This window comes from Epinephelus moara, chromosome 21 (genome assembly GCF_006386435.1).
Source record: "Epinephelus moara isolate mb chromosome 21, YSFRI_EMoa_1.0, whole genome shotgun sequence".
In the NCBI taxonomy this organism is placed as follows: domain Eukaryota; kingdom Metazoa; phylum Chordata; class Actinopteri; order Perciformes; family Serranidae; genus Epinephelus; species Epinephelus moara.
Genome location: NC_065526.1, coordinates 9,057,536 through 9,084,462, shown reverse-complemented (window position 1 = coordinate 9,084,462; position 26,927 = coordinate 9,057,536). Strand labels below are relative to the sequence as shown.

At 39.1% G+C, this 26,927-nt stretch overlaps 1 protein-coding gene across 1 annotated transcript in view; it reads right to left on the bottom strand.

The window, feature by feature from the left end:
* The window catches only part of tnr (tenascin R (restrictin, janusin)), a 253,786-nt gene extending 227,202 nt beyond the window's left edge, over window positions 1–26,584 (bottom strand). Inside the window, exon 1 of the mRNA XM_050033765.1 lies at window positions 26,139–26,584. The gene's annotated coding sequence lies outside the window, so the exon portion shown is untranslated. The remainder of the gene's footprint in view (window positions 1–26,138) is intronic.
* Window positions 26,585–26,927: the final 343 nt, after the last annotated feature.

Genomic DNA, 26,927 nt, shown 5'->3' with positions numbered 1-26,927 from the left:
CCCTGATTGCACCTTTGTGCCGTTATATTGAAAATTACAGTCAGTTTGGGTGTCAGTGACCTTTGAGTTAGTCTGGAGTGGAAGGTGAAATAAAGAGGGGGGAAACTGCATATGCCTGCATGCTCACACTTACTGCATATGTGTGCATGTGTAAACAAACCTGTGCATATCATGAATGATCCAAGCCCACTAAAAACGGGTTTTAATGTATATGCAAAGAACTGCATGGGAGACAATGGCAGGAGCGCCAGAGTTAACAAAAGGTGAATGCAAAATCTCCCATGTTCTGTTAATGTGTGATTTCACCCAATTTCAAGCATGGCTGCCTCAATAAGATTCCTGCATCCCATTTAAACGTTCCTCCAGAAATAACATTTATCCAATTTGTTTCATGGCTTCCCGCTTCCATGCTCTCATCTCACACATGCCTGTGGCAGCCAACTGGAGTAGTCTGGATTGTCGAGAGTAAAGCCGGGCTCTGAAGAAAGGGAGTATTTGGTCCACTTTGGGAAACATATTTGTGGGGTAATCCAGCATGACATGGCTGGATAATAAAGGAAATGTGATATTTGTGGAATGCATAGACTTGAAATTAAATGTTCTACCCACAATATATAATACTCTGTGTATATCTTGCGCCCGTGTGAGGTATAGCAGGAGGGGTCTGCTTTCGGTGATACCTTCAGCAAGCAGGTAATGACCATGCTCACATTTTTAGTCCCCTTTGGCCGGCTGTTCATCCCTCCCTAAGAACGGCACTTCACTGTGCCAAACACCTAATTATTCAGCATTTTTTGTTGGCATTACTTCCCTCCGAGTGACCATGGATGGTGCTGCTGGATGCACAGCCACCACTGTTTCCAGGCATTGGGCCTATCTCAGCAGCAACACACAGGAAAACACAGAATTCATCCAGCTAACAACAGCAACACTCCCTATTCTGCTACATCCCCTGCTCCGCTCATGTTGCTAATTAGAAATGAACCGGGTAATTAACCACCTTGTCTCATTGTTCGAGATGGAATATTTCTCTCTCCCACCATGCAATGCTTTTATTGTCAACTTACAATGACAGCATTTTGTTTGTTTGTTTGTTTTTGTGGGGATCCCTCACTCCAATTCAAATTACCAACAACTCTAAAGAGTCTACATTCAAACCCGTCTCAAACTTGGGATGGATGGAGATGAGGCAGAAAGGGGGGAAAAAATGGCAAAGCTCGTCGTCTGTGATGGTTCTCTGCCTTATCGCGAAACACAGCTCTCTCTTTTGACACAACAACTTATCTCTGGTTACTGCAGCATTTTCACTCAAAGCAAGAAAACAACCAGAAATTCAGTGTATTGTGGGCAGGAAAGACAAATCTGCTGTTCTCCATTATTGAGTGGGTTTGGCTTTTGTGGGATAAGTATGGACAATTATTTAGTGACACCCCCAGCCATTACCTCACAGACTGTTTAAAGGCATCAGGTTCAATTTAATGCTCGGAAAGTGGAAAGTTTCTGAAGAATATTTACTTTGCATAGCGTACGCGAGCATATCTAAAACAACTGTTGTCAGCTGATACACCAACAATGTTCATACTTCATAGCTACGTGAAAAAGAAATCCAAATTACCCTGTGGTTCACAGGAAAAAAAACAGCAATGATCTCCTTTATTAAAGATGATAGCCATCTTCTAACATCAACTGTAAAAAAGAAAGAAAAAAAAAGACCCTGTGCAGTATGAAGTCTTTTCTGGCATCTCTCACTACTTTCTGTTTTACCTCCAAGAGATCAAGGCCAAATGTTTCTTCAGAAAGAAGTAGAAAAGAAAAGTTTCATCTTATAGAAAGTAAAGATCACAGTACTGTGTCTGCATTTAAGGTTAGAGATATTGCCTGCAGTGATAATAAGGATAGTTTTAATGAGGAACGTCTCTGCATTTCAGTTGTGAAAGATCAGCTTTGAATTACTGTCTTTTTCAAGCCTGAGGATAGTTTGCTTTCACTTCAAACTCTGAAAGACTGTGACACAATCTGAGACTGGCGATTTGGAACGAGTGGGGGGAAAATGACTGTAATAGCACCAAGAATGATTTTGCAGCAAAAGGAGAATATGCCATTTTAAGATTTGCTATCACCAAGAAATATCATCTGGGTGTGGGATTTAAAATTCAATAACCAGCACATCCAGAGAGCCAGTCCCCATTACAATGTCACCAGAGCACCTCTAGGGAATACATTGACCAGACATACATTACATCCCAAGCTTGAAAAATGACAACATTGGTTGTTAAACACTAAAAACAATTCAGACTGACCTCCAGCATCCGTGTAAGCAGTGATTGTTGTCTCTGAGAAGTAAAGATGCATCATATTGTTATAACTTTGCATCTGGGTGAAGGTCAGGTTGAATAAACAACCACACAAAGCATCTCACTTCAACACTCGCTTTTTGCATCCCAAAGCCTACCGACCAAACAATAACTTGTTTAACTATGCTCATGATCTTTTCATAACCTCCGCTGTACATTTACAGTATTACGATACAGGAATAAAGTGTTTTTACAGGTCTGGGTCTTTTTTTCTGCCTGATATCAGACAGAATTGTCAACTTTTCTCCAGTTCGACCAATTCCCATGGGGAAGAGGGATTTGATTTTTCTCTAACCAATCACTAGAAACCCACATATCCACCTGTATCTGATGTCATTTTGAGTCCACACTGATGCACAGCCATGCCAACATACTGGTTTTGCCAAGTTTTAAGAGATGGTGAAAACGAACTTAGATGTCGGGCAACATTTAGAAGTCATGTCAATTAGAACAGCCTTGATAGCAGCTTCTTCCTTGTCTATAGCAGTCACAGAGGTTGCTACTACTCATCAATGGTTCCTGTTCTCGACAACGACTTGACAACAGTACTAGTCCCGCCCATAGTGCTGATTGGCTAATCATTAGTACACCTGCAATGTTCACTGAATCAATTCTTTTAGCCAAAAAAACGCTGTTTCATGTCACAATGCCAGACAAATCAGTCAACTCGTTTGGGTGATCGGAATCAAAGGACTTGACCAAGGTAGTAACAAATTACTTTGTAGGGTTCCAAGATTCAAGATAACTTTATTTGACCCTGGGGAAACGTGTCTTGGACATAAAGGCTGCCACATAAAAATACATTCATGGTGCAGAAACAAACGTAGAGCGCACAGAACTCCCTGTGTTGTTTCTGTCCTCAAGTACCAGTATGGATGTTGCTTTTCTGGAGGCTGAGGAAGCACATTAACGAGTGCACCAGGTGACACAATACACAGTCCTGCTAATGATTCAAACTATTTCACTGATCAATAGGTCAAAGTATCACACCAAGATATGCCGCAATGTGCCAATAAATGCACGGAGGAAGATGACTGTTTGCTAGTAAACATGGATATAGCCCATGCTGGTTCTTAAATACTTAAAAAAAAATCAGCCTTGCAAATGTGTAATGAGAAAGGAAATGTACTCAAAACTTTTGTTAGACCTCAAGGATTCACACACTGGGTCTCACTCATGAAACGTGAGCAGAAGGAATTTGTGTGTAAACTGTTCGCAGACGGAAATTTACGTGCATGTCCGCATTCATCAATATTTTTGTAGCTCCAATCATTTCGTAGCTACTAACAAAATCTACTCCTGCTCCTGACCACTCGTAGTGCTTGTGTAAATTTAGTAAAGCACATAAATATTGCTTGTCACTATTGGAAATTACAATTTTAATTTGTATTGCGCTCTGTTATGTCAGATGCCTTTGAAACACATAATCTAAACATGACAAAAATATTAAAAATATAACACATTTAGTTAAATCAGTTGGCAATTAGCAGTTTTAAGATCCAGATTAGGTTCATGATTGTGAATTATCTATGTAAATCGACTCAATAGATTACACGTTCTTTCTACATGTTGAATGATGATAATAAAAATATCCCTAAGGACAGCCGGATCACAGCCTCTTCGGCCACGGTGCCTGGGTTCAGCAGGAGCAGCAGGAGCAGCAGGTGGTGGAGCCACAAAGAAGCACGCGCCAGCTGAAAGAATTATTTGAGACAATACGTTTTTTTTGTTAGTTTTTTTGTTTTTTGTGGCTTTTTGATCATTTGAATGAATAAATCTGATTTAAAAAATGTTTAATTTACGTTGTATTAAACAGAGCTTTAGGCTATTAAGATTCAAATAATTTGAAGACGATGCATATAAAACTGCTGTAGGCTATATGTTATCCATATCATTTGTTAAAATAAATGTTAAATAGCTCTACATTCCGACAGCCATCACTGATTTACTTCATGCATTACGCACAAAACATCTCTGGTTTCCCGTTCCCACTTCATTCAAAACCCGACAAATGAATCTTCTGTTTGTTTGGTGACCGCTGTATTTTTTGTGTGTGCTTATGCGTTTCTTTGCCTCCAGTTTCATATCAAACCATTTACGCTTCACCTCTGACATGGTTCTTTGTACCACGGAGACAACATTAACAGCATCTGTTACCTCCCTCCAGGCCTTCACTTTGCCTGTCCCTGTCACACCACTACTAACTGAAGAAAATAAAATGTTTTTTCTTAAGTCCACTTCACCCAAAATTATTTCGATCTCCGCTTCGGAAAAATTCTTTTTTCTTTCTCTCTCTTTCTTTCTTTGAGCCATGACTGACAGGTCGACTGGATGCACCTACACCTCCTTATATGGTGGTCATTGGCTATTCATGGGCGGGGATTTATGCTAATTGCTGATTACCGGGAGCGCGCTGTCACTTCACGATGGATTGGCATTCATGATCATACATACGTGTTTACGATCAAATCTGAGTTTCCCGCAGCGTTCCTGAATCCGGAATAGGTTTTTAGTAGAGTAGGCTTTTATGTGCAAATCTACACACAGATTTACTAACTTTTCATGAATGAGACCCAATGTGTTTTGGTGAGTAATACTGAATATAAACAGAAGTTTTATTTGCTTACAAGAAATCTCCAAAGTGCCTCGTTAAGGTTGGAGGACTGGTAAGTGCTTTGTGGGGTCATTCTGCATTCATATTAGAGAACTGCTTTAACTGTGCCAAGGAGAAATAACAAATAATAAATTCTTGAACTGTAATTAGTAAAATAACATAACCGAGAGACAATAAAGTTTATGATCAAGTTTATAATTGGTTAAAAAAAAACATTTCAGCTTGGCTTTTCATTCAGATCGTAACAAGCCAGTGGAAGATTTTTCAATGGGCTGTTCTGATCTGTGTCCAACAAGCTTGATTGCAACAATGTGCTTTGCCAATTTTGGACCGCAGAATAAAAGCCTTGAAAACGGACTGTAAAGTGTGACAAAGAGAGAGAAAGAGGGGGAAAATGAGAGGAAATGTGCAGGACGGACACACAGACAGACAAAGAGAATAAGAAGAGAATAGTTCATTGTGTGTGCTCTCTCTGGGTCGACAGTCTTGTGTAATGAGAAATATTAACATTGCCAGACTCTTTTGGTCTTGTTTAAAAAAAAAAATCATCCTGCTCACACAAAAAAGTGCCCCTAAAATCCACCCGACCAATGACTGGCCTTTAGAAAAGGCAGCCCGCAGGGAGAATTTGTTCACATACACATCAGCTGACCCTATTGAAAGGAAATGAATCATTTCACCTGAAACACACATAAGTACAACAAAGCACCATCTCTGATAGGTGGGTGTGTAGTTTCAAAATAAGAGAATGAATGGCCCAGAAAAGGCCCATCTGTCTTCCACTTATCTGCTTTAAGTGTAACTTTACTGCATGTGGGAGTTTTTGAATTACAGTCACAAATTTTCAGAGGTCCAAGAAGTAGATTCTTCACTGAAGTAAAAGTAGCTACACCTCAATATGAAAAGATTTTTACAATTAGAAGTCCTGCAATCAAATGTTAATAGAGTAAAAGCACTGAAGCACATTGGTACCCTCAGCTGTACATAAACTACAGATTATACCCTTCTTTTTAAAATTGTGAAATTATCGGTTATCGTATCGCTTATCGGCCAGGAGAAGCATGTAATTATCGGTCGAAAAATCCCATATCAGTGCATCCCTACTTTAACAATTCAGAGCAGGTTTGATTTTAAGCGTTTTGTTTTTTGCATCCATTGTTTCACCAAGAAGCAGTAACCAAAGTGTGGTGCATCCTGCAGGACACATATATCCACAACAAGAGAGAGGAACGGGGCAGAAGTGGAGAGGGAGCAGCAAGATAAAGAAAGGGAAATATATGAAAGCAATGTCCTTTTTGAAAACTTCAACGACAAAGAGAAGGTAACGTTAGACTATCCAGAAATTCACAATGCAATTTAATAACCGCACAGTATCATTTCATGACTCAGGTAGCTGTGGTGCCAAGAGCAAAACGTGGGCAGAGAGTGGCGAGTCAGGCCAGGGTGTAAACTCCAGTGGAGGGAAGCAAGGGAGGAAATGGGTCTTTCCATTTTGCCTCGTATTGCAAATTTTCTAAACAACTAGAATAATAAAACACACCAGCCTCAGTGTGCAAGGTTTCTGGGTGGAACAATTTAAAAAAAACACATATGAAAAAATATGTACTTGGTGTGCAAAGGCCTCAACAGTTGACATATGCACACCAAAACTCAAACAAAGGAGCATTTGTGTATCCAAAACTGAATTTAAATGTATATTAGCATTTGTTGCATCATCTAGCTCAGTCGCTGGAAACTTCACCCTGCCGAGTAATGGAAAAATTTGGAATCAGAAGTTGTTGTAGTTGACGGATGATCTTCCATTTCAATGCAGCCGCATCTCTCTCACTACAATTACTGCCCATTTTATTTTTTAAGAAAATGCATGTATCATTACTGCAACTTTTATTTTCAGTGAAATGAACAGGAGTTTTAAAAAAAATTCTCAGAAATCTCAGGAATTTTGAGAGGTTGTGCATGACTAGATAAAGGTCAAAACGAACTACTCTAGAAAAAGTGCTTCACTCTTCTCCAATAGTTGTTTGCTATCAGAATAGATACAGTACACAGATGGTTGTATGTTATAGCAAAAATCCTTTAGTTCTTTCCAAGATTGTGAAAAACCTTCCTGACATGTTTGGGAAGGTCTTTTTGTTATCTGATGAATATCTGTATGGATGTGACGCCCGCCAGAAGGAGAATGACAGCTGTAACCCTCAAGGTTGAAACTCTGGCAGCACTTCGAAGACACAGTGCAGCGTTGAGCCAGAGAGTTTCTACAAAATCGAACATGAGCTCCGTGTGTGATACCAGTGAGACATTGTTATCACTCATAGCCACCAGGAATGAGAACAAAAGATTTCCCGACCCGAGAGAACTCATTTCCACAAAGCTCCAGATTCCCTTTCAAGCAAAGACAGTCTAAAAATGACTAAAAACATTTGTATGTACAATATTTCCATTCGTCACCTCACGACTTCATGAACTATTCTGCGTTTTGTGAAGTGACCTGTTGTATTAATGAGTAAGGATGGCCTCAAAAGACATACAAGAATACAAGAAAAGATACTTTCAGTACAAAAACCAAAGTAGTTTAAAAACAACTTATTACCATTGAACATGATAACCTTGTTTTATTTGGAATCCTGGAGAATATTTTCAACATAATGGAGAGACAGAGAGTAGAAGAATCTCAGCATGATGATTAAATTCTTTATGACATGATGGCACGACCCTTTCTTTAATAATGAAGACCTCCATTAGATTACGTAACCACAGCCATAAAGCTGCTGAGGAGAACACAAATAGGGCAACACTTTCATAAAAGCAAAATACAAATAATCTAATAATAATATAAGCTTTAAAAGACCTCTGAGGAGGACTGAATGGCTATTTGTCATAAGTTGTTGCTAAGATCGTCTACTAACAGTGAGTGTTTATTAACCTTGGATGTGTCTGCAGTCTGAAAGACACAATTTGGCATTTTAAAACAACAAAACTTAAACATCCGCTGGCACTCTGACTGACAACATTTCCTCAACACTTAACAGTAACACTAGGCACTTTACAGGGCGTCACTTACTGCAAAAGTTCAGCTATAAGCTTTCACAATTAATTGATGATCCATTACAGGGGACAAAGGTTTAATGACAACCTTTATAGGAACACCGCTGTTAAATTGCTCAAGTTTAGATGGTGGTTCTCTGCAGGAATATTCTGCGATGGCAGCCTGATGAGACATTTCACCTAAAATGTCCATATTAGCTTTCACAGAGGCCAAGATAGTCTACTGTGTAGTATACAATGATCTTATATTAACTGGAACAGTGGCAACAGAGACACCAACTCCCGCGACCAGATTCTTAAACAATGTGTACGCACAAAAACCATGAGAAGGCCTTTTACCACACATAAACTGATATTTATAAAGGAAGAATGTGCGGTGAGAACGTGCACACCTCACGTATTCTTCGGACCAGGTGTGTGCATAGTTTTAGCTGAGACAGCTGCTGGTGATATGATGGGGACAACGGGCCTCGTTCACGAATTAGTGTGTTCTTACTCAGTGCATAAAATAAGTGTGCATTAGGGGTACGGCATGGCTGAAAACGAAATTATTACAGACTCTACGGTGTTTCCAAAAAGAGGAGCAGCTTCAGTAGTGTGGAATAATCTGTGGTGTCCTGAATGTTTTATGAACAGCCCTGGACTTCTCAGACTCTTAACGAGTTACCGCTCAGAGGGAACTCATTCAGCGGCTCCTCTGGCAGCAGCACAGTGTCTCTCGTCATTCTAAATTGACAGCTGCACGCCCACTATTTGCAATCAGCATACTGCCACGCCCCTATTTCTCGATACAAGCAAATATGTTTGCCTAGAGGTATATTATGGAGAAAGCAGTAAAGTTGTTTCTATGCACATATTTAGGCTCTGACACACCAGTGTCATGCTGTTGGTGAGTGTCTGTGAATGTAATGGCAGTCAGAATCAGCTGATATGCCGTCCATCACTCTCTTCAAACATGTTATGTTGGTCTCTGAAGATGAGCTCTTCCTGAAGATACAGGCTGCAACTTCTTCTAGCAAGGCTGAAAACGCCATATTAACAACTGCTTAGAGGTAAATCAGAATCTTTATATACCGTGGTGAGAGTTGTTATCAGTACAGGCAGATTCAATAAAAACAATGAAAACCAAATCTTTTACATTTAATGGGGGCATCCTCGTATACCTATTATGAGCTACGACTGTGACAGTAAGTTGTTTTAGTCAAATATTTAATTGGAATGAATGGGCCTCAAAAGTGCATGTATTTGTAAATCAACTGTTTCAAAAGCATTTTTAATGGATGCGGTTTATAAAATGCTCTGCATTTAGTTTAAAGGTGCGCTTACATTTTCTAAGACAGCCAGGCAGGTAAAAATGTTTTTTGGTTGTTCGCCATTTATACTGATTGTGTCATCATTTTTCGCAGGCTACACGATGTTCTGTAAAATGTCAATCTGAGGATCATTTATAAAATTAATTTCAAATTATTTATTAGTGATGAAATTCATTGTTTTTATTTACATTCATCTCCCCGTTATTGATCATTTTATTTCAATGCTAGCATTACATGAATCATTAATTGTCCTTCTGGTGTTAATAAAAAATGACGATTGAGATGTTACCGCAGTGATGGCTTGCAGTAACGTGTTGAATCAGTGGTGCGGTTGCTACAAATATTAACAGCCATGCATAATGACAGCTGCTTTGAAACTGTTTGAGAGATAGTAGTTACCTGGATGTAACTCCAGTTCTATGAGTATGTGTGTAGCCATCTAAGAACCTTGCTGCTGCAACACAGTCTGAGATATTGCACTGTATCTCTTACTGACAGGTATAACGAGTGGTAAAGCAGACACAAGTATTGATATGCTAAGGAGCGTTTCTACATCCATTTCTGGCTAACTGTGGGAGTAAAAATGAGGCTCGTGCACATGTGCCCAGCGCCACAATGATCAAGATTTCTAAAACAAAATCAGGCGTACGCACAACTTTAGAAATCTGCTGAAAAGAATGCATTGGCACATTCCTGCCCTTGTGTGTCTTGAATCTACACAGTGTTTTAAACATCTGGTCCCTGGAGGATTTCACCGCACTGAAAATTCCCATTTCAAAGTTTTCATTTAGTGATATTCTTAATTAAATGTGGGAGTCTCCTGGATAATTTACTCTACTTTGGGTTTATGTTATCACAATCATTTTTAATTATTTCAAACTTAGCTCCGCAGAAACAATGGATTTTCCTCTGTCAATGTGCTATGGTGGGTGGCTGTAAACACCACCATGAGCCTCAGCTGCTATCGCTGTAAAGAAGAAGCGAATCAGGGGAGCAAATTAGAGCTGAAGCAAATTCAAAATGCAATGCAACTGGGAACAAAACGCATTTGCCAAATGTATCCAAAGTTTACCCAGTAATTGGACTGATTTAAACTGCTGAATGTTTTATCAGCTTTCTAGTGTCTCTTTAGCTTAGCTCACCATTAGTGGTGTAAGCAAAAAGCATTAAAAGCTTAGTGTTTGTTTTTTTCTTTAACAAAATGCACCCTGGGAGATCCTTACATTTTTAAATGTTGCACTTTGACCTAAGCTATTTTCTAATGTATTTGCTCATCATTTATACTGAGGACTTAAAGAGGTCAAGTTTCATGCTCTTCCATGCACTGAAAGTACTCAAACTGTCAGTCATCTGACATTGTCTATGAAAAAAATAAAACAGACTTTTACTTCTATAATTCTGGACACCCAAAACTGCTTACACTTCACAACATTATGGACAGCTTGAGGCAAAGGTGGGACCAAGTCACTGTTTTGCAAGTCATGAGTAAGTCTCAAATCTTTGCACTCAAGTCCCACGCCAAGACTTAAATCCCAAGGCCAAAGTCCTAAACTTTGAGTTTTAAGTCCTAAATAAGTCATAATGTGCTCTTGTCCAAATGTAATGCCAGTTTACCAACAGAGTTATAATATAAAAAAAAATGTAAAATGTCAACTTGTTTCTTAAAACCAGTTGGCTTTAAGTTGCTTTGCATACTGTAGTTCGTTTTTTTGTTTTTTATACGCAAACAAAATCATCCTTGGTATAATTTTTTCCAACTGCTGCTGAGTACCGTGATGTTAGTTCTTCATGGTTCTCTCCTGCAACTTGACTGAATGCTGTCCGATTGGTTCAAATAAAGTGGATCAAGTGTTGACTTAGTGGGATGAATAGCGTTAATATTAGTTGTTTCAGAAAAACTGATTTTAGGCACATTTTTTTAAATAACATACATTTTAATCTTTGTAGTTAAGGGAAGGTATCAAGCATTTTCAAGTCCAAAGGCTCAAGTTCAACTGAACTGAACATCAGAGTCATGTGGCTCGAGTCATCACCTCTGTTTTGAGGACCAGCATGACAGTAATTCTAGACTTAAAGCTTCAGCTGGGACAAATGCAGCATATACTAATTTTCCTGCAGTTGATTTCACAATGTTTTTTTACAGGGGATCTGACTGTGGCAAAACATTTGCTAGCAGTGGCAGCTCTGATAACAAAACTACAGTACCTGAAATACATAAACTGGCATCAAAAGTAAAACAGCCTCCTGCTCTTTCTGCTTCCTGGTGTGTGTGTTTGTAATATGTGGTGTTTACTCCACCTGCCCACACGGATTTTAAGAAAAACAACACTGGCAGAAACCGACAGGCACCCACACAGGCATACATTTGCATAGCTTAACTCACAAGAGCTAATTTCATCACCGCATTTATTAACTAACCCCTAACCTCACCCTTATCCGTGTGTACCTGTAATTGATTCCTACTGATACCGTGAAATAAACCTTATTTTACGCCCTACTTTTAAAGTTGCTGATTCATTTTTAAAAAGCACTGACACACACGTACACAAGCGTTCTAAATTGTTCAAGCAATACGTGATTCTTCAGTTTTACACACCACATTACACTCACACACACACGATCATAATCTGGGACACACATTCTCATTCCTTTCGATCGCTCTGTCAATTACACAGAGGAAGTCATGGAGGAAGAAAATGAAGGGAGTCAACAATGCATGGAACATCGATGTGTCCAACCACCACTGTCTGTTTAAGTGGAATTGACTTCTGCTCATTTCCCAAATTACGCATATCTGACTGGCCCACCGCTGCAGGGGCTACAGGAAGCACAGGGACAGACAGGGAGTCTCTCTCGCACACACTCTCTCCATTTCTCCATTTCTCTGCAGGGAATCAATGATGTCTGCTTAATTATTGGGTGAATTTAATCAGTGGCACAGCAGTACTTACTGCCTTGTGACCCAGTAGCTGTCAGGAAGTCATTCAGTTTCCAACAGTTAGTGTTCAAGTACCACCGCAATAATTAAGACTACAACTATTTAATTGTTCCAGAGGTGTAGAGGTAACAGAAAAACTTCATCTGCATTGTGGTGGTTCTGTGCTCGGCTATTCACCTGCAGGTATCTGACAGCCACTGCATACATTAATTGTTTTTGTGAAAAACTGTGCTACAAATGCCACAAATCCCTGTGACCTCGACAGGAGTGTACTGATTAATGATACATAATGTCTGGATTAATGTCTCGAAAAATAGCTAATTAACATGTCTAGCTTGCTGAACTGTGGTCTAAAATGTCTTAAGTGTATTAATTTTATGATGAACTGTTGAGAGTATTGGTCAGCTCTTGCTTCGTTTCATGCATTTCTTTCTACCTTGGTTGCTTTTTTGCACTTTTGAATTTATTTACTTTTGCAATATCTCCGTACCAATAAGTCTGTTTGTCACGCAAAGATAAGACAGAGGATGTTTGTACAGTTGTTAAGGTCATGCAGTTAGTGTTGATAAATGTAAAACTATTCTGAAACCCCACAAATGTTATTAGATGTCACAGTATGTAGAAATAGGTAGGATATTTGTCTACACTTTAACTGTATTTACCTCGAACATGCTTATTAATTTAAGCAACATGCAGACATTTGAAATGGTGGTGAAATACATTGCAGCAAGGTTAATACAGTTCACAAAAACCTAAAACCAGGTCTAAGAACACATTTTAGTAAATTGAAAGAAAAATAAGACTGAAATGAAATTGTGTACTTATAAAACAAAAATAAAATAAATTAATACAGGAAATATGTTTAGTTTTAGTCTTTGTTAATTTGGTCAAATTTGTCAACAGAACAAGCATGAAGAGGCACTGGCACATATGTCTGCCATGATACAACTTCGATTCGATGCGATTTAGGGGCCTGTGATCGATATAATATCATCTGCTCATTTAATACAATCTGTTTCCAAAAAAGCTGCCACCCCTTTCTTTTTTGCTTTTGGCTATAAAAGATAAAAACAATACATAAATAATGTGAGTAATTGTAACACTAAAGTGCAGTAAAGTTTACTTTAAACTGATTGCACTGACACACATTACCTTCATGGCTTTAATCAGAGACCACTTTGTGGAAGAAATCTTTTTTTTTAATCTTAACTCAAACAACAATCTTTTTTTTTTTAAATAAAACTTCAGGTCTATTGAATTTAATTAATAACAACGTCGTTTAACAAAAGTATCACATTCAGCTCAGTAATAACTGTCATAGACAAAACAATTGTTTTTTGCTAGTGAACCATTGTTAGCTTTAGCATGTTAACATTGCATAAATTAGCCCAGTGGCTAGCAGAGTTTTTTTTTTTTTTAACTCATAGCTTAACAAATTACATGTAATGTAATTTGAATTTGAATTTCAGCCTGAAAGCACATTTTTTTCAGCCAAACATTGCTGAAACAGAGTTGTTTACCGTTGTTACCATACTGAGAAGTTAGCAGAGTGAGATGCCCCACCAGGCAGCTAACATTTCCTCATCACCTTTCTCTTTGCCGCTTGCCATCTGTCTGCTGCTGTTTGACGACACAAAATGTTGTTTGTATTGTAACACCTCTTCTGAACCTTTTCAATCTTGCCCCTGACAAATAACCCCCATATTATAAAAAAACCAACCTAAAACTAAAACTGAAACTAATAAAAACTAAACTAAAACTAAGCATTTTTGAACTATAAAAACTAAACTGGAATGAGAAAACCCATTCTGGAAACTAACTGAAACTGAACTGAAAACAAAAAACAAAAACTATACAAAAATACATAACTTTAACAAACCGTTATTGCAGAAAACAAGTCTAAGCAGCTGAACAAGAAAAATCTGCTTTACCAAACTACAGTAATCTCCCCATGGCACATTTCATCCCAAAACACTCAACTTACTCCAGCGGGGAGTGTTGAGAATCTTGGCTCAGTCTTCAATGACCATTTTATTTCTGTACTTTGGACAGAAAGAAAAAGAAACACTCAGTCCGACCTGAAGAGACACATCAATCTACGAATAACTTGCTCTCGGCTGAGAGCCTGGGAACTACCCTACTCTAAGCATTGCTTTCCATTATTCAATTTTTAAAGCTTAAAGGAATACTTATACATTTTGGGAAATGCAAGTACATATCTGTGTATTAAGTATGCAGCTATAGCTAGGAGGCGTCTAGCTTAGCATAAAGCCTGGAGGCAGGGTAACACAGCTAGTCCGGCTCTCTCTCAAGATAAAAAATCCACCCATTTGCACCTGTAAAACTCATGAATTACCACATTGCATGTTGTTTATTTTATCTGTATATATAATAAAATTTAAAACTACAGCACACGACCACAAAACAAGACAGTGATGGATGCCAAAAAATGTATTTGTTGATATGCTAACAAACAGATCATCAACATGGCCTGAAATAATGATGCTGGTTCCCAGACCACAAAATCAGATGACATCCTTCATGATGAATACTTAAGAGCCCATCATTAAAAATCTCATCATTAAAAAGAGTCATGAGAAAAAAAACCAATCAATTTATAAACGTCAAGCACTGATGCAACAGAAGCATTTGAGCTTTTGTTTTTCCAACATGTTTCAGCTGTCTGTATGTAGCTTCACTCTCACAGATCTAATGACAAAACATGGTTGAACAAAGGGCAAAGGAGATAATACTGCATCCAAATCATGCATCATGCTGTAACTGTTCCATAGCCCTCGGGGCATCTTATTGGATTTCAGATGGATGTCCTATGAAAGTAGGCTGAAAAATGTCTCATCACTCTCCAAAAGGGATAGATATTGATTGGGAGAGATCAATGGAAAGTTTGCAGAGTATGTGTAATATCATCTAGGTTTTGGGCTGCAACAAAACAACAAACAGAATACAGAGTATGTGTCTGTGTAAGAACTGAGACACTGCATTGATTAATGTCATGGAATCGCAGGTTCCACATTGCAGAATATTAAATTATCTGATCTAAAAATACAGTACAGTTGTTGTGGAAGCCTCCACTGCAGCAACTCTACATTCAGAGGCGGGGGTCAATATTCTTCTGTTGTCTAAAATCCATTGGAAACCCCTGGCCATGGCAGCATCTCATGTATACAAAAACATTTAATTATCCAACTCTACTCAGTTGACAGAGCTCATAAGAAAGGGACAAAACAGCATGACAATTAATGGCATTCCTATATTTGATTCTAATTCAATTACTTGGGAATGAAATTAAAATTTAAATGACATTTTCTGAGTAAAAAAAAATGTAAAAATGTATTAATTTTGTGATGCCTTTTTGCCATTTGCCGAATTGGTTGCCTGTTGCTTAAAATGGTTGCCAATGGCAATCTGGCAACCGTTGCACTGTCTAGCCCTGGCAATAATCATTGCCTGCATTCACACTAAACAGGACACACATCAAACCTCTACACAGCAGATGGCTTCAAAGTCAACCTCCAACCAATCCTGCATCATTTCACCGTTCTTTGCCTCAGGTGGCCTTTACATGGCATGACTACAAGGTGCAATTAGAAATGCCTGCTTCATGTTGGCTGGTTTACAGGCCATTTCAGATGTCAACAGTGCAGATCCCCATGGGTAAGCTGTAACCTACAGTAATGATGACAGAGGGGGGCGTGTGACCAGAGGACATTGCTACAACCTTTCGGAAAAGGTGAAATTTGCATGCATTGTGTTCAGACTGCTTTATCGTAACAAAGCAGAAGTATTGATTGAAATATATTTTGGTATCCATGCCCTATGACATTAAGTGAAAATCAGTGTTGCTCAGTCGAGCTAATTATTAGGTTTATCTTGTGCAAACCAACCTATAACCGGCTCCGTCTTGCATATTAAGTGGAAAATCTAATCTATCAGAATGCATATTCTATGGAAGTATGCAAATGGGACGACTGGAGCAGTTATAATTGCTCAGTGTGTGCTACGAATGAGAATGGCTTTTTCTATGAGCTAAGGACAAATTAAGTTAATGACACCATTCTGGTAAATGGCAGACAGATGGAAAGTTCACAGAGACAAATCGCTTTCTTAGTTCTTAATCACATGTGCAATTAACTGGTGTATGAAGGTGCAGGTTTGACTGGTTTGTTGTAGCCATGTTTCATTTAAAAAGTGTTTTTTTAGAGTCAAATTAGTCTGTATCCTGGAGTGACAGAGAGGTGCACAGTGATACCCCTCTTTCATCACCAAAATGAAACTGCGGTAGTGTTGTCAGCAGGACGTCAAATGGGCCGATGTACATTATTGCACTTCAGGGAGTAAAAGTCATAACAGGATGCCATACCAGCTGAGATTATGAAACTCTACGGATTGGATTTATTGGTTAAAGCTGCCTGTGTGCTGTAGCTTTTAATATTTATTGTATGATGTGTGCATGACACAAGGCCCACACTGGGACGATGACACAGTGGACCTGCAACACTATCTGCACAATCTGTCAGCATCCACGTACCATTCATCAGTCAGGCTGGAAGCTGTCAAAAAAACTCAACTATGAATAATTTAAACATGGTATAGTTTGCTTTCCAATTTCCTCAGACCACATCTCATTCAGCCAATGCTCAGATGTAACCATTCAAGGACAAGGCCAAAAGTCTGACCTTATTGTGGGCTGTCAGAATCAGCAGATGCACCGACCTCAATCTCAACAAATTATGAACAAACACACAGTACTGTGGTCAAACTCCAGCTAATGTCACTAAAGTCAGACTTAAATAATATTGTAGGGCTGCCCACGGTCAACTGAGATTGCTTCAGGTTAAAATGTTTTTATTTTTGTTTGTATGTTTATTTGTTTTGATTTTTATTTGCCAGTGTGCTGTGCAGTGTACTTCTACGGACATTTTGGTCCCTGGATTTTACTGCAGGGTGAACGCTCTTGACTTTCACGATACTCTTTGGTACAGTCACTTTGGAAAAGATGCAGTGGCGTAGAGAAGGAAAGATCTTCTCTTTTCTGCTTAGAAGTGGTGAATTTACAGCTTATAGCAACTTCATGCAATACAGTCTCTTGTTTAATATCTAGTGTCGGAAAAAAAATGTTGTTCCACAATTCTGATCCATCATTAGCACAGTTAGCTTGTTTACTATACGACGTGAATAGCACTGTCACACTCAACGTCTCAAATCCGTTCAAACTTTAAAACTTAATATGAAAAGACAAACCTAATTGTCTTTACTCTAATATTCGTACTGAACAGCCAAATCTGAAGTTTCATTTTAATATAAGATTTTGGCTGTTAACATTTTAGTATGATAAGGAAGTTACAAGATTTAGTGAAGTTATTTCAATGTATCTATTTTTTGGACATTTTACAGCGCTTAAAAAAATATTGAAATATTATCGTTTACTGTGATAATTTGGTCACTATAATCGAGATATCAAATTTTCCATATCGTTACATCCCTACTAGAAAATAGACTTTGAGCTTGCATTTTGTTGACTTGGTTGCTTGAATTACTTTAAACCTTGTGCCGGACTTGCCCCGAAAGATTTAAAAACAGCTTGGACCGCGAGGCTTTCTGCACTACAGTATGTTCTCTTTCTCTCTCTCCACACTCACTATGGATGATGTACTTGTAACATCAACAAGACATCTTTGCTCACTCCAGAGTTCACCTCCCCAAACACACTAGAAATGAAAATACCAGGCTGTCTTCCAGTCTTAACTTTAACAGATTTATTTCTTATATACACTTCACTTTGCTTTAGTTAGAATATATAAAGTGAGCTGACAGTGTATTAGTACAGTTAGTTTATTTTTAGGTTGCCAGGTTGATAGATTAATTAGGAAAAGAGCAGACAGCCTGCAGTGTGGACCTTCTCAATTAAAGCCAAATATATATTTATTTCATGTTAATATCAGAACTCCACTGATTAAGGGTCAGATCAGATCATTTGGTTGCTGAGGTAATAAACTATTATTTTACCCTTGTCTGCCATTTGTCTTTTACTGAGAGGAAAGATGAGTAGATGAGGTGAGAGGAGGAAGTTAGATGAAAGGAATTTTTGAATCTTTATTGCCGATACTTCTTTATTAGTTGAGCATCTTCAGTAAAAGTTCAAACCAGATTTGTTCCAAAAAGCCCAAATGTCAAGTTTAAAGAGCTTCATAAGCTATATAATTCAGGCAACATCCCTCACTACACAAAAAACCTCTTGCAGAATTATAATTCTTTAACCTTTTCCTCCAGGAATGTGACTTTGCAATTAGAAACTTCTCCAAAAATGCAAATTAGACATATTTTAACAGAACACAGCGAACCTGTACTTCAGGATAATTCATGTATTCAGGGCACATTTTGGGGGACATTTTTCCTCTCAGTGTGCAGTGTGGCTTCCCTTCCTAAATAAAGGTTAGGTAAAGTGAACATTTAGGTATCGAAATGATGCAGTGTAGCAGCCTGGACAGTACAGCTTCAGATAATCCCCAGTCAAGCCAGGTATCAAACAACGCCTGCCTCTAACTGCTGCACAGTTGTTGTATAAACAGAGCCAGAGCATATTTACCCTTCAGCTAAAGGTGTCTCTTGAGCCGACATGTTTGTATATCTGAGCATCCTTCACAGGCTGCCTGGAGGGGGCTCACGCCTGAACTTTAAGCTTTTTACTTCACAGTAGGGGCGAAAAAGCAACTAGTATCAGAGGTCATCTGGAACACTTCCTTTTCTTGCAGGGGCAAACACGCAGCAATGAGCACATACATGATCACACACACATATGCGCTCACTCAAGCACACAGGTACACATGGGTATCCAGGGACTTACACTGTGCAGTAAATATCTTGAAAAATACGTCTGAAGAGGAGGTTGAAAGAGATGGAAGACCTTTACAGATATTTCCCAGTGCAGACACTTAGGTGGGGGAACAAGGAAAGAGCGAGAGAGAGGGAGATAAAGATGGGAGAAAAATGTTGGGGGTTGCAGAAAGAGGGGGATGTGCAGAGTGAGAGTGAGACATACCGGGAAGGAAGAACACCAAATGTTAAGTAGCAGTTAAAATGGAAGAATTCCAGTTTGGATTCAAGCTCCTTGGCTAATGAGGATCATTAACATGGCCTGCCCAGCTCCTCTAAACGCCGGGGAGGACTGGAAGATGGGGGATAAAAATAAAACCTCTCAAGCACATCCCCGCAAGATTCATAAGGCGGTCGCTTGTAAAAAAGATATAGCACATGCTGACTGTGGAAGGTACTTCTTAATGCAACACCACACACCATGGATCCTGGAAACAGGAATACTTACCCAACAAGAACGCTCGCTTGAACTCTGAACTCTTTGGATTGTGTTTGAAGCACAGTGGCAAAAGAACCAATCTAGATGTCTGCGATTTCATGGATTGAAATAAAGACCAAGGTGAGAATGTTTCTGCAGTGCTCTATGATGATATAAATCAGAGGTTTAGATCAGTTCAAGTGTGTCATCCCATTTGGGAAATTTGCCTTACAGGTACGGGATGGAAAGGGGAGGAAAATGACTGTAAAGCTCTCCTATCTTTCACACATTTCCTCCATTATTTCGAGAGGGCAGGTCACATTTTTCCCCACATTTTATGATCCTGTGAGTTTTATCATTTTCCCTCTCTCCGCTCGCTGTTTAACACACAGTAAAACAAAGCTCCCAAGAGGCTTAAAAACCAATCCAAGTTCCTGTCTGGCGTCTATAAATCATTTGTGATATACAGTACACATCTTTTCTGAGCACTTCCGACCACTTTTACAGCTTGATCAATTGAGCGGTTACATCAGACAGCATCAAAACAGTTTGAAAATACTAATGGCCTTTGTCAGTGGGCCAGAATATAGCAGAGACCTGCTTTCTTGGTCATCCTGCCATCGATTCCTGTTTTTCCTGCTCTCAGCACTGTCACTCTACACCGTTGGGGGGCTGCGTATGTGAAATTTACAACATCTTGCCGGATCAGGCATTCCCAACCAGCAAATACTGCAAACTTGCTGTTACATCAGCCCTTCTGTCACAGTGCAACTGCTTTTCTTCATCTATTATTTTTATTACAGAGCAGAGAGACGCTCACACACTGTGCTGTGTGACACCCAAGGCTGTCAGACAGACCATTGTCTTGATAAGATCAGCATAATTGGCACATTCATCACTCTTTTGTTAATAAAGTACTTTGCTGCAGAGATCAACAGTAAAGAGCTGTGATGTTCACTGTTAATATTGTCTCTGTTGGGTTTACCAAAAGAGCCTCAACTTCGTGTACAAATACAAATATCTTTTAACAAGAAAATTATCCCAAGTGGGCTTTAATAACCAAATCTATCAGACCTTAAAATCTGAACCCAACCATTTAAATGTCTGCATGAAAATGCTGCTGTGAAACCAAACCAATTGTAAGTATTTTGGCATTACAGCTTTAATACCAAGGTGTAACATGATGGTAATACCTAGGGATGTCTGGAACTGACCTTATCAGGGACGATACAGACGTATTAGAATGCATCACTATTAGCTAAAATAAAACTGATAAATGTTGTGGCAACTGGGTTGGCAAAAAAAACACAGATTTGCAAGGCTACAACTACAATGATACAATTATCCCTCATCTTTTATTAGCAAAGAGCAGTGTACAAAACATTCAAGTGCAGCTTCTAATTTTGGGCCATCACTTAAAGTTGCTTTCACATCAGCTGTTCCTAATTAACGTTAACTCCACAAACAACTTGATGGCAGGCCAAAACACAACTTGCCAGTTGTCAGATATGAATGCTCTCTGTAAACCAATGTCTGTACGTTGTCAACGACTGCTTATGAACTAGGGCTGGGACCATCTGCTTATCTCCCACTTCAATACTATAACAATACATTGGTGCCTATTTTATATGAATTCCAGTTTTTAAGTATCGCAATTCTACAAAAACTGCATTTTAATATTACATGTATTGTGATTTTCGTTTACTTTTTTAACACAAGACCATGGGAAACAGCTAAACCACACACATCCAGAAACTGTATATCATGAGGCATAGTCCACAAAATGCAGGATCATACAGCTACTGCATAAAAAAGTGATAAATAAACTAATAACTGTTTTTATGGTCTTATTTTTATAATTGTATTCTATGAAGAACATGTATAAGGTGCTATATTAAATAAAGTTTACTTACCAAAACCAAAAAGTAGACTCAAACTGCTACATTAAGCTGTCTCTGCAGTATTTCCCATACATTGATTTATTTGTGGTGGCCACGACAATACAATACTGACTGCTACTTATTGATTTTCTACTTCTTTTTTTTTCTATTTAAAATGGGTAAAATTTTATTTCACTGTAGCGCTGTGCGTTGACACTTTCAGCCCCTTGCTCTGCTGTCTTTTTTAAAATCAGACCACAAACAAGACAAGAAGTAACTAACTATTGCACCCTGCGGTCGCTCCACCTCTCTCCCTGCTGTAGGAGACTACTTGCGAGTGGAAGCTCTGGTGACAGACCTTCAGTAGCAACTGTAGCAACTCAAACTCACCCGGCAGAAACACCAGAGCCGGGGGGTCATAGCAGGCTCGGTCTAATTTCTGTAACGGCAGCAACAGAAAGTTTTCTGATCTGGCGGGGTTTTTTCGCTGGACTAGCTAAATTTGAGTTGCTATTCAAGCAGCTGAAGGTGCCTGTCCTGAGACCATCCACCATTTTATGCTTTCTCATTTTGGGTTTGTTTTTCTTGAAACAAATGTGACGTCACGTTACGACAATAAAAGCGATTTAAAAAACCATTAAAAACATTGCAATACTTAAGTGAATTGATTTTTTTTTTCCAAAACCATTATGACATAAAGAGGTGCATCACTCTGTAACATTGCTGTACAATCGCAGGTGGACAGTGTGTCTGTAGTCCTGAACAAATTCAACATGGTGAAACATCTCTCTGGCTAATCACGTCACATCAGTTTCAGGAGTTGCATTCTCCCACTTAAACTCCATTCATCCATTTATCAGTAATTTACACTTGTCAACTTATAGTTTTGAATCAGTACCTTCAATATTTCGACCGAATAGCTTGTGAAAAATAAGGAACAAAGCAAATTTGGAAGGAAAAGAATTTAGGTTAGAACATGATCAAACTCTGTGTATTGATACTGGCAGATACCCAATATTCAAGGACTCTGATCAGGATTAGGGCAAAAAAGAATTAATGGGAACATCTCTAGTAACAATAACAGCATTTTTCTATCACCTAATGGTAATTACCCTCATTTCAGAGAGCATCAATACCACAACACATCGCTCCTGTCCTCATTAGCACTGGTGTACGACCAGTTCGCCTGTGTTAAGGTTGCTTCTAAGTATATTTCTGTATATTTTATCTAATATTTTTGCAGAGTCTAACAAACTCTAGTATGGGGTTGCAGTAATGATACCATAAAATGTTTGGCTGCAATAAGTTTTGGCATGAATATTTGGTATATATCCACACATCCCTATTCTATATGCCTGAACATTTGTGCATCATTTATCTAAAGCGTAATCCCATGGGGAGAACGGTATGAGAGGGAGAGAGGACACCAGAAATACAAAAACAGAGGACAGCATAACATAAAGCAGGAAAAGAGAGAAAGGTAACAGTTCACACATTTTTTTCAGACAAATGCCCATGTCTGGCTCCTCTACCTTGAAAACATAAATCAGAGCAGTGTGCTCAGGATTTATCACACAGACTGAGGTGGTAGCACAGGAGGCCGCTGAGGTGCTTCATGAAAAGATGAACCATGGGTGGGAGGAGGGGAAATGCCCCGTTCATCTATCTCTCTAAAGCATTTAAATATCATACTAAACATCTGTAAAGTATTAACAGTAAAGTAGAGAGGAACAATGTATCCATGAAATAATTATATGAATTGTTTTCATGTCAATGTAACAGTACAAATCCCACGTGCCTAATATCTCAGCCTCAACAGTGCTAATCAAATTAGCGTTCAAGAAACTATGCTTGTGTGATGGATATGAGTGTTTGAATTACAATTGAAAGAAAAACACACAGTTAAAGATTTCTGTCCTTTTAGTGCAGTTTCTTATCTGCTACTGTGTTAAAATCAGTGCAGTATCTGATGGATGATGCAGTCACTAATGAGAGCTGGATATGTCCCCATTTAACTGTCGTCCTAACGATAAGTAATGGCCGTAGCTTAGCTAACACAATTAACACTGGCGCAGAGAAAAATAAAATTCCCCCAGAATGAGGTATTATGTAAATTATTAATTACCACATAGACGATTGCAATCTTGTTCAGCTGCCCATTGGCAGTGAAATAAATGTGAATGATTTGGAAACAGAGAAAGGAAAATAGTGGAGATAATCCTGACACAGTGGGAATGTGAGAAAGATTCAGCAAATACCACCTGTTCCTTAAGCAATTTATAGAAAACATTTGCATTTGCAATTTAACCACTAAACACAGACTGACTCATAACAAGCGCAAACAGGAAACTGCAAACAATGAGAGCAAACCATTAAAAATTTGTTCCTGTCATTAGCATGTTTCCACTGTTACACATTTACTCACAACCTCATTTCATCTGCGCTCATTACTACACTACAGTTATCCAGCTTATATTCAGTTTGATTTGCGGACAGTTACATACGTACGTGTGTTTTTTCACCTGTTTCCAGGTATAAATGTACAGTTTTTATGTGCTCGTTTTAGCACATTTTTTTTTTTAAATTTTTAAACACTTTAAATGTAATATCTGATGTATAATATATATTTTGATGTTTATTATCATTTTATTGTACTCACAACCCCTTGAGACATACTCTGTGATATCTGGCTGCAATAAACTTTTACATTTCCATTAATCTTGCATGTGCAGTTAAATTGTAATGTACGTCCCAGATAAATCTTTCAAATTCATGCACAATTTTATGAAAATTACAGGATCTCTATTCATCATTATATACAGTAAATGTATAATATTAGAGCCACAGTACAGCAATCTGTATTTAATTTGAATTTCAATCACATCAGTTCTGCACTCTCATTCTACATTCAATGAGGGATGCATGTTTTATGAGCAGCAGTTTCCACAAATGCAGTTACACTTGTGTGTGTGAGAGGCAGCGAGTGAGTAATGAACAGATAAAGAGCCGGCAAGAGGTAAAGACAAAGACGGAGGGATGGAGAGAGTCTGATGTATTCAGGAGGAGAAAGAGAGAAGGAGAGAGAAAGTGATCTCTCAGATTCGGTGTCTCAGCTTAATGACACAGGATCCACATGGGAGAGAGGGGGAAGCCAAGCTCTGTGCGAGTTATGATGAATCCAAAGACCGATAACCTCAAGCCTCCCCTCTCACAGCCTACACACACACACACACACACACACACACACACACACAGTCATGAAAAAGCTCAGAAATTAACTGCTCAGCCTTCCTGTTTACAAGGAAACTGAATTGGTGGTTTTCTCTCCACCTGTGTTTCACTACTTCTGCCTTTTTCTGTCACTGTCATCTCTCTCCCCTCTCAGCATATAATCACCACAGCCTCCAATATGGTGTCAATACCCCAACACTGACCCCCCCCCCCCCCCCCCCCCCAACCTGTTCCCCTGCTGTGGCCATGAACAATATGTCTGGCTGACTTTGACAAATTAAACCAACTCGATATATGGAAATAACCTTCACGGGATGACATGGAGGGAAAGAGGGAGAGGAACAGAGACTGAAAGAGAAAGACGGGGACACATACAGATGGATGATGGGATATATCGAGCACAGCATGGTATTTCCAAACCGGGTCCAGCATGAGAATACATGGAGAGATGGTGCACAAATACACCAACTTTCTAAATGTCACCATAGATAATAATAAGTCACTACAACTGCCCATCTTACATTGAATTATCTGTGTAGGAAAGGCGATTAATGGGACTTAAAACGCAACAGACAACAAGCTTTTTAATAACTGTTCAACAACTGCATAAAGTCACTGATGGAAAAACATGATTTACCATTTTTCCATGCATAAGTTGATCCATTAGATGGGGACAACTTTGTGAACAATTACAACTCAGATCTCTGCAGTGTCATCTTACTTGTGAAATTAAGTGTACAAATTGACACTGGTCACAATTTCATTTTCTGATATTAATTAGGGTCTCGTCCTGAACTGTCATTTCAAACCAGTTCTCTAAATGTTCATCCAAACTCAACACTAACGTGCCAAGAAAAAGAAAATCCTCCAACACTGAGTTGCCTATCTAAATACATATAGATAATAGATAATATACAAATGACTGTTGACAAATGTCCTTCCCATGACAGTCATGACAAATAATGCACTGGCATCAACTACTCCCAATTAATTTTCACAGAGCAAGCTTTTTATGACTCTATTAAATTACCCAAGTGGCTGCAATTCAGACACATCTCACCTGTTACAACAAAGTATCTTCCACAACACACACATACGCACTTTAACTACAAAAGCATCCACACACACAAACCAGCAAGAAGGGGTCGTTAAGCAGCTATTGTTGTGTTCCTCTCTGCTCAGCATGATAACGGGTTGATTGATACTGAGGTTCCCCAGTTAATCACCTGGCTATGACTATAAATGCACACTGACTTGCAAGTGATACACAAACTAAAACAGGGAGAAAAAGCAGGACACGCACATACACACACTGCACTAACACAAAGGCAATTACAACTGTGCATGAGTGAAGATACAGGACTCACACACACACGTACACACACTTGTCACAAGCTGAAAGCACCTGCCGAACATCCATCCCTGTTCAACACAAGCACAAGTTAACTCACCTGCTCCGAGTGACCGGCTGAAAGCTTTCAAATTGGCCTCGGGTAATCTTCTTCCCTCTCGCTCTCTTCACTCTCTCTGTCCCTCTGGCTCCTCTCTCTCTCGCTCTGTGGCAGTACACGGGCGTCCTACGGACTGCTCACCCTTCCTGTGTGGCTCGGCGCAAGTGCATCGATCACTCGGCCAAGTGGTACGAGGTCCTGCTGTTTCCACGAGACTCAGATGTGCTCTCTCCTCTCCGCCGCTCACTCTGCCTCACACAGCTGCAGAGGGAAATATGAGGATGGGCAGCGTGGTTGAGTGCTGCTCTACTCTCCCTCCCTCTCCTTCTCTCTCTCTCTCTAGTGAGCTGAGATGCTCTCTCTCTCTCTCGCTCTCTCTCTCAGGTTGTCAGCTGGTGCGATGCTCACTCCTACTATCTCTTCACTCTGCCACTCTGTCCTGCTGCTGTACTGAACCTCATACTATCTCACCATCTCTTTTTGCTGTTTCTCCATTGATTCCTCTGTCTCTCTCTCCCCCTCTCATTATTGATCTGTGCATCTATGTCTTTGCTAGTGCAGCCTCTAGTGGCTGCTTTCTCTCCATGCTGCTCATATAGTTTATATCTAATTTTACTCACAGAGAACACGAAGCTGTGATGTGAACTTGCTCCAGGATCTGAGTTGGCACCGTCAGCTAAAAAAGAAAGAAAGAAAGAAATGAATCATTAAAATATATACAGCTGACATGAGCAGCATCTAATGATTATTTTCAATATCGATTAATATCCCATTCATGTTTTCATTGAA